The sequence below is a fragment of the Pseudochaenichthys georgianus genome, chromosome 16 (genome assembly GCF_902827115.2).
Source record: "Pseudochaenichthys georgianus chromosome 16, fPseGeo1.2, whole genome shotgun sequence".
NCBI classification, from domain to species: Eukaryota; Metazoa; Chordata; class Actinopteri; order Perciformes; family Channichthyidae; genus Pseudochaenichthys; species Pseudochaenichthys georgianus.
This window is the reverse complement of record NC_047518.2, coordinates 46,232,387-46,242,203: the sequence shown is the minus strand read 5'-3', so window position 1 is coordinate 46,242,203 and position 9,817 is coordinate 46,232,387. Positions and strand designations below refer to the sequence as shown.

The following is a 9,817-nucleotide window of genomic DNA, read 5'->3' as shown; positions in this document are numbered from 1 at the left end:
TTATTCGGGGATGATGTTGGGGAAGCTGGGTACTACGTTGTTCCATAAATCCACGAAAGGCATTCTCATATTCTCTCCCACATAGCTTTCGTTCATTTTAGAGTTGAGCTCCACAAAGTTCTGTCCAGTGCTGTTGAATGTTGGCCAGGTAGCAGGCGCGCTCAGTTCTCCTTCGTTGGGGTTCCTGGAAGGATGGATATACAGCAATCAAATAAAGACAGTTTTCTACTTCAAATAAAGTGCCCTACGTGTATTGGGGTTACAGATAGGGTCCAAAACTAGCAAGCCACATGAATGTCTGCGAGCAAATTAATTGTATATGCTACACAAATACGATCCGTTTAATTTTCAGAATATTGGGTTGCAGATAAAAATGTTACAAAGGGGGTTCGCTTAGCATGAAACACTTAACTAAAGGATAAGTTAAAAAAAGAAAATAGAAAGAAAGCGAGGTCATGGAAAACTATTTCTGCTAAAAAGTTAGCAATGACTGAGAGTCAGAGCTGAACATTTCAGATGTGTGTATCTCACACTGCACTGTAACTTTAATTCATGTACTTTTGTTGTTCATGTTTTATTATCTTTGCTTTTAAATTAGTGTTTTTAAATGCCATTTTATAATATGTTTCTTAATGTCTTTCATTTTTGTAAAGCACTTTGAATGGCCTTGTGTTGAAAGTTGCTATATAAATAAACTTGCCTTGCCTTCAATATCTAATTCAGGTTTGTTTGATTTCTGTGATGCTCCTATGTCTTGTGTCGGAAGATGTTTACCCTGTTCTGGCGAAGTTTGCCCAGTAGGCGATCATGTAGCCGGAGAGGTCCCGGTGGTTGTCTAAATACATCAATGCTGCCGAAAAAGGCTTTCCGAACACGTAAGGCACATCGTCCATATGGTCGGCTCCCATCCAATGAGGGAAGGGTTTGAACATGCCTGCCATCTGGCTGGGCTCAGAGAAAAGGTAGGAGTAGGTACGGCCAGTTCTTTGGTGAGACATGGGAAGAAAAGGGATATGACAATAAGATCACAACGAAGAAGAATGAGTTTTCAAAACGTGTGCATCGAAAAATGGCATTACATGTGGCGAAGAGACAATCTGATTGCTTAAGGGACCTGCCAGGGTTAACTTGGGACTTAATCCCTGACTCAAGTGCATACATCTGAGGCTTACTGTGTTTGAAAACAGGTAGCCAAAATGTTACACAAAAGATCTAAAAAAAACAAGAGACTAAAGGAACTTTTGACCTTTTCAGAAAAGCAAACCTCATACAAGAAAATCCCCTACTTACTGCGATGACTTCCATGAAGTTATAGAATGGTTAAACCCTGGGTTTGTTCCTTAAAGGTCACCTATTATGCAAAATCCACTTGTTCATGTCTTTTATACATAAAGACCTTTATGATCCATTTATATAAAAACCTGTCTGAAAATGAGCTGATCAGATTTTGGCCACTTTATGATGTCATAACGATGTTTTGGCTTGTGTAACCCCCCCCCCCCCCCCCTTATCACTTGAATCTCCTCCTAGAGCACCATTGTGTTCTTTTTAGGGATCGTTTGAAATGTATTGATTCCGATTCCGGTTCTTATCGATTCCCCGTTTCGATTCCAAAATTGTAAAAGAAAGAGGTCTTTATTTTCACTGAGCTATGCCTGTGGCGAGCTATTAACAGGCTTTACACTGTGCCTCGTCTTTTTATTTCTTAGTGTAGTGGAGCCTCACTTCAGAGCGTTTACCGCGACCCATCTTTGGTGTTATGAAGTGACTGAGCTCGTGAACTGTCTACGGGAGGGCGGGGGGAGCCTCGCTGCGGGGCAACTGTGGACCTCTGTCGCCGCAACTTACATGATGCCGTTAAGAAAAAAGAAGGGCGGTGCCGGCCGTCAGCGTACCGAGCCGGCCGTCAGCGTACCGAGCCGGCCCTCAACGGCCCGCTGACGACCGGCCGTTCTGTGATTCTCCAGAACACACAGATGGCCAGTCCTCCCTTACACTGGCTGCATTCCACCGGGGCGCCGCGGCGCAGACGGACCCGGTGGAATGCAGGGTCTACCGCGTTTAGGAACCGTTAAGCAGAACCGAAATTGTGTATTTTGTATGGGTACCCGGTACCCGGCATTTTCTTATCGGTTCTCATCTGGAATTTCACCGAGTTTCGGTTCCCAACCCTAGTTCTTTTTAACCAAATGTCTCTCAGAGGGGCGTGGGCAGGGGCTCCTTATTTTCATCTGAAGTAACAGACAGAGAATCAGCACTTTGGAAACAGGGCTGAAACAGAGGGGATTATGGGTAATGCTGCAATGATCTGTTTGGTGTTTCAGCCAATCAGAGACATGTTCTGTATATATCGGAGACCTGTGATATATTGATGAAAAACAGCATAATAGGGGACCTTTAAATTATAAAGCATGGTGTGGAACAAAAGGGCTTGTAGATAAACTGGAAGCATCTGTATAGCAAGATGTTATAATCACTTTGCGTTGTCAGCATGAAGCTTCAGTGCAGCCTGAGTAGGAGCCAGGAAGAGGAAGTCTGTTTCAATGTGAACGAGGGTTTTCTTGATGCTCTCCTGGCTGGGCGTTGGTTCCCAGGTTGAGTTGTATAGTGAAAGTGCAGCTTGCCAAGCAGCGTCACCCTTATGCTTAGTGTACGCAGCCAGAAGCTTCTCCACCTCCTCGCTGCAATAAAGAAAGGTTTGAAAACAAGTTATAATAAAACACAACTAACCAAAGTCGCTCTGGGTAGATCCATTGCAGAATTGGGTAATATTAAGGTACACAAAATCACCATCAACTAGTGGTCAATTATCATGCATATTAGCAGTAGCCTATATTGGCTCTTTATTAGTCATTTTAAACACTTTTTAATGCCTTATTCTACATGACCTTATTCTACAAGTAATAGGCCATTAGTTGAGTTGTTCCTCAATAACCCTAATTAGTGCTTATTTATTGCAAGTAAGGAAATTGTTGATGGTTGACAGCAGTGTTGTAGTCAAGTCACCAATTCACGAGTCCAAGTCACCCTCGAGTCACCACTCTTCGAGTCCGAGTCCAAGTCCGAGTCACCAAGCGAGAGTCGTAGTCGAGTCCGAGTCCAAGTCCGAGTCACCCAAGGAGTGTCCAAGTCGAGTCCGAGTCCGAGTCATCATTACCTGTGTTCAAGTCCGAGTCCAATTCAGAGTCACTTAAGAAGAGTCCAAGTCAAGTCCGAGTCACAAGTCTTCATGTATTAATCTTTGTGGATATATGTTTTGAAATGTAGCTGCTCCTCTACATTGCTGTTATCCTGTCTATTGAACTGCTGTGAAGTGAGTTTGGCTACAATTCTTGTAATAGGTGCTATACAAATATAAAGCTTATTTCTAATATTAATATTATTATTATATATAAATAAACTATATTTAAAATGAGTTACCTTTTAGAGAAGTGATTATATTTGTATGCCAATATTTTCCTATGGTAAAGTTTTCGTTTTGCACTTTTATTTTGATAGTAATAAGATCGGGACTCTTATTTTGAAGGAACTTTTACGGGTTAAATCAGTTTACTGATAAAGATTTAGCCCCAGAAAGCACATGGCTACTTAGCATGCAAAATGATGTCATTATGCATGTTAAGTAGCCATGTGCTTTCGTGTTATCGGCTGAATCTTTATTTATTGATTAGATCACGTTACTCTGATGATAGTGTTCAAGACAGCCTATATGTCTGAACTCAATCCTTAGAGTAATGTGTTACGGAGCCTTCTCTTCTATATTGTTTCCACATAACAAGCATTTTGCTCTTTTCCAATGTGGAAGCAGAATGTGTGAAAGCATACAGCATGATGCGGGGTGTGTCTGTAGACATCTCTAGACTGGAACAGCGGGGCCCAGTACGTGAACTCGCCATACAGGATAGAGGACATCAGACTCCAGAGAAAATGTGCTCGAGTCCGAGTCCAAGTCGGAGCGTCAATGTACGAGTCGAGTCCGAGTCATCGTGGGGGGGGGGGGAATTCACGAGTCCGAGTCCAAGTCATCCTGTGCGAGAATTCACGAGTCCAAGTCCGAGTCGCGTCAATCAGTGCGCGAGTCCGAGTCAAGTCACGAGTCCCGAAAATCGGCACTCAAGTCCGACTCGAGTCCGAGTCCAGGACTCGAGTACTCCATTTCTGGTTGACAGTCAGGTGATTATAACCTTCGTCCTTGACATGTTGTGGGATGTGTCTGAACCTCTCTTTAGTGGTTCATTAATAAAACAGACATTTCAACGTGTGCCTACTTTGTTCATGTACTGTTGAGGTTAATTTCAGTAGTTGTGTGCTATAATGTATTTACAAAGTGTGAAGAGGAGGCAACTTCAGAATAGGGAACCTGTTCAGGTCAATTAGAGTCAAACTACTAGCCTATTTGTTATGAACAAGTAGGGATGGGTATCGAGAACCGGTGCTACATCTTGCAAGAAACAGCGTCTCAAGGCTTCTTAACATTTAACAACCTATTAATGATGCATACCCACTTAACGGGAAGAAACTCAGCTAACAGACGATATTAACCATTTTTACCTACACCGAACAGAAGTCCAACACCAAGTCTAAATCAACACTTAGCTAAATGGGCTAACGGGGCTAACGGCTACTTTAGCACATAACTGGCCAAAGCTATCTTTTCTACGTCATGTTATCTGCACAAACGACATATCACATGACAGCTGAGGTTCCACAGATTCCATTGGTATAAGTCCCATCACTGTACGACAACACTCACTGAACTAGCAGCCAGGAAGGAGCAAGAAAACAACTTCACCTTACGTAGCCATGATAATTATGTCTTACCTTTGCTGTTGTGTCTCAGTGTAACTTTGAAATTATTACTGATAATCCATCATTACAATTAGAAATAATAAATGGATTATAATGGTTAGCTGACCGGAGCTTTCGGTTTAGGAGGTGCGCATGCAGCGTCTCGTTTTAACTGACCAATCGTCATGGTTACATGGATTTATGAACTGCCCCTAGGGCCCTAATAACTGCCCCCCTTCCAGAGACACACTGTCAAACACAAACCTGCTTGGTATCACATTGAAGAAGTTACATTAAATACAAATAAATTACAATCAAATAACTGTTGTTTTATCTTCACATCTTGTAATCGTGTCTATAATTTTGAGCACCAAATTATTGAAAAGTATCGATAAGAGTATCGAAAAATACCGGCATTGATAAGCAGTATCGGTATCAGTAGCGATAAAATCCTAACGATAATCATCCCTGTAGAGGGGCGAAGTCCCGCCCTTCTACTTCCGCCCCATGGGACCTTATTTCGGAAAAATTATGTATTGAAGTCAATGGCGAGAGAAAACAACTTTCGATCCCGTTTGCGCAGCTTACTTCCTGGTTTTAGACGCATCTCTCGTCTCCTCTTCACACACACCACACTTTTCGCGGCACACGTACTTACAGCTAATCAGCTCTGAATTATGTGCGATGACGTATGGTGGGGATGGCAGCTCAGTGCCCCTATAGAGCGGTGAAGTCACGCCCTTCTACTTCCGGTCCACGGGACCTTATTTCGGAAAAATAATGTATTGAAGTCAATGGAGAGAGAAAACGTATCTTTCGATCCCGTTTGAATTGTGCCACGAATTACACACATGATGTTTGTCAATCTTACAAAATCATTTCCATGTAAAAAAAGTCACAGTTTGTCGTAAAACTGTTGAAATATAAGACTATGAAAAATACGCAACTAGAAAGACTACAAATCCCAGAGTAAGTGATGTCATTAACGTTACTCATCGAAACCTTGTAAAGCCGGTCCCGCATGCTGGCTCTTACGGAACCGACTAACTCCCCTTGTGTGTACGCACAGCTCTCAACATTCTGAAAGAAAGAGGTGAAATGTGCCAACGTGACGGCCATCTTGGTGTTGGTGACGTGTGTGAGACCAGAGATGTAGTTCATTGAGTGTTACTTCACAGTTTTACGACACATTTTAATTGCTTTGACTTGCAGGATTATCTTTTAAATCAGGGGTGGGGAACCTCCGGCCCCCGGGCCGTATACGGCCTGCGAGACCATTTGGTGTGGCCCTCGAGGTAATTTATAAACACACGCAAAAAATAAAAAAATTAAAGAAATCTAGACCGAAAAATAATTAAACAAGTGAGTGCCTGTTTTTCCTGGCCAAGGTCAGGGTCCTTGAACACAACACAAGCCTAACGTGTCATCACGTGGTATATGTCTCGACTGACAGCAGGGGTGCAGTTCTGCCAGAGAGCACCAGAACGCCACTCCGCTCCGGCACTTCCAAAAATGGCAGTACCCATAAGGAGCCGTACACATGCCGCAGTTTCTGCGTGGCTGTGTCTTCAGTTGAAAGCCCAGTGGCGATCTGCTCATCTGTCATACAGATCATACAGTCAATAACTTTGTTGTTATTAGCATCTGTTTAGCTAGCTATGCTAACGAATATAAGAAGCTTTTTCTCCAACCAGTGAGGTAAAGGCACATCTTTATATGATCATTATAGTTATACAAAAATAAGAGAATAAAGTAAACTGGTATAAAATACTATATGACAGTAAAAAAAAGTTATTAATAAACAAGAATACAGTTTGAAAGGGGAGTGATTTGTAAAATACCCATAAAGAAAAAGAAAATCTGCTTCCAGTTCTGTTTCATCTGGGTGTTGAGAGATGTTTCCATAGATCTCCTCATGTTGCTCTCAAAGTGCACCAGATTGATGCTTTTAAAACATTTAAAAAAACAAATCTTCGCGGAGGAGGTTAGGTCCCCCCCACTTAAATCATGTTCACAGGAGTCTAAATACATTTGCACACATCTTGTGTCCATATATTTCTGTTTTGGTGTTCATGCCACAACCGTGCACGTGCATGCATCCGTGAGTCATGGCAAGATATCTGGATTAAGAGGTTGCTTTTTCTTTGCACAGCATGAAAGAAAGGTGAAATGAGTGGGCTGTGATTTTACTATTTTTAAGCAGAGGTCAATAATTTGTACGGCCCTCGGAGGATGTTTAAAACATTTAAATGGCCCTTGAGAGGAAAAAGGTTCCCCACCCCTGTTTTAAATTGACAAACATCATGTGTGTAATTCGTGGCACAATTCAAACGGGATCGAAAGATAATCTTTCTCTCTCCATTGACTTCAATACAGACTTTTTCCGAAATAAGGTCCCATGGCGGAAAGGGAGGGACTTCGCCTCTCTATGAACAAGACTTCACTTTAAAATATATTCTTAGATATAAATACTTAATTTTGAGTTATTTAGACACACTTAACACTTATAGTTTCATGTCTTGTTACATAAGAATAGATCATATTTGTTAAGTGTTATTATGGGAGAATTACTATTCTTGTGGTACTACTGCTGCATATTGAGCAGATAAATAAATAAGCTCTAATTAGAGGGTTATTGAGGAAAAACTCTCAACTAATGGTGTATTACTTGTAGAATATGGTCATGTAGAATAAGGCATTAATAAGTGTTTTATAAGTAAGGGATAATGTGCAGCGAGGCGGTCATTATGAGTAAAAGACCACCCGACAGGCTGATCAGGAGCCCGACGCGAAGCACTTGATTGCCCTAATGCCAAAGTAACTGGCAGCTGTTTGGCCATTTGACGTCTGGACCGTTGGGTACAAAGGACCGCAGCTCCGTGCTGAGGGTTTCATCTCCGCTGATTTCTTGTCCCTCTTGTCTTTTTCTTTTCTTCCCTGGGGACTCATCAGCCACAAACCATTCATCCAAATTACTGTGCTCTCCAAATATATAAAAAGTAGTGCTGTCAAAATTATCGCGTTAACGGCGGTAATTAATTTGTTGAATTAATTGCGTTAAAATATTTAACGCATTTAACGCATGTGCAGAATGGCCCGCCCCATACGTACCACCAGTGGCAGCGCCAGGGTATGGCTGGGGTAGGCTACACCCATACCAAGAAATGGCTTAGCCCCACCATGAAAAATGATGTTAAAGTAAGCAAAATAAAGTCCGCCAACTCGCGCGGAGTAAATTGCACAGACAGCAGTTAGTAAGATTGATTTCAGTAGCCACGGTTTTGAAAACTTTTGTCACGTAATGATCGTCCTCTCAATAGAACATCTTTGATAACGGCGTGGTGTTGTTGTAGGAAGTCCCGACGGAGAATACTTTTTCTCTAGTACAGGGGTGCACATAACTGGTACGCAGGTTATTTAATCTGAAATGCGTACCGTCACTTGTGTCACAAAGCGCATTTGCGTACCGACGTACTGTACAACGGACTTGTGCCAAAACTACGCCAACCGGCTGCGGAGGGAGAGCTCCCCCTCCCTTCACTGGAGAACTGCGCTAAAACAGCTGATCACAACGTTCACACTCTGTGGTCACGAAGTACTCCACTAGCCCCCCCTCCCTCTGTCGACTTTCCTGAAGTACTCCCCCATTGATAGAAATCAACACGTAATGAAATAAGACCCCACCGTTTGATGATTGATAGGTGTGTGGGCTGTCTTTCATTTTGACATGCAGAACAATGTTATAATAAACATAGATACTGTATGTTAAATGGATATATCCGCCTTCTTTCATTTATCTTTCCATTCCCACAACCAGTGGCGACTGGTCAATAGGGGCAGGTGGGGCATAGCCCCACCTAGTGTCAGCAGAAAGTATTAAAATAATGATTACAACAAAATGCAAAAAATAAATTAAAAAATATATAAAATATATTTTAAGATCATGTTTAATCATCTGATTCGTCTGTACATTGCTGTTTTAGTCTGTGCTCTTCTAATTAGTGTCTACAGTGTGGACTATTGAGCTGTTTCGGGCCATGTGGGACAAAACCCGATCCTGCCCCTCCCTCTGACTGTCTAAGTGAACGGTAACTGCAAAAACTACACTGCGCATGCTCAGATTATTTTCCTATTTAATGTGTGTGGCAAAAAATAATGACCATAGAGGCAAAGTGCTGCCATCCCCACCATACGTCATCTCACATAATTCAGAGCTGATTGGCTGTAAGTACGTGTGCCGCGAAAAGTGTGGTGTGTGAAGAGGAGACGAGAGAGCTGCAGTGAGGTTTCCTAAAACCCGGAAGTAAGCTGCGCTTGGCTTCCCTCCACAAAAAAGCAACGAGATTTCTCCATAGGATTTTAGAAAATAGCTAAAAATAAGATCTGTGGGAAACGTAGCTGTTAGATATATGTACGTTTTGTTCAGCCGGATAATATCCACATGTCTACCCTACTTTTATCATTTTCGAATAAAAAATCTATTGATTAGATTAGATTTATGATAGACTTTTGAAACTACAAGAAGATAAGGAGGACTTTTACAAAAAAGTAATAGAGATTTTTGTCCAGAAGGATAGGCAAATGGACTTAATCTTCAAGTCAAGGTAAGACTGCAATTTTATTGAAAATGGGATCTTACTAAGAGAGAACAATTCAATATTTAAATGATAAAATAATGAAAAATAATGATGAAAATAATATTATATTTTGATTTAATATATCTGTAAACCTGAAGAGTCAGTGCCAGTGCCTCACCAGCCATGAACCTCTCTGCAGAAGCTTATATTTAGACATCTGAGTTTTTTGTGCCCCACCACTTTTGTACATATAGAAACGCCACTGCCCACAACAATATACATAAATAAATGGCATATTTTGGACATAGTTCGAATGGTGATTAATCATGATTAATTCATTTTTAAACTGTGATTAATCTGATTAAAAATTGTAATCGTTTGACAGCCCTAATAAAAAGTAATATTAAAATCCTCCATGTTGCTCTCAGGCGGGAGACAACAACAACAACAAC

At 41.5% G+C, this 9,817-nt stretch overlaps 1 pseudogene; it reads right to left on the bottom strand.

Moving 5' to 3' along the window:
- LOC117461312 (bile salt-activated lipase-like) overlaps positions 1-9,817 on the bottom strand; it is a 20,535-nt pseudogene continuing 10,718 nt past the window's right edge.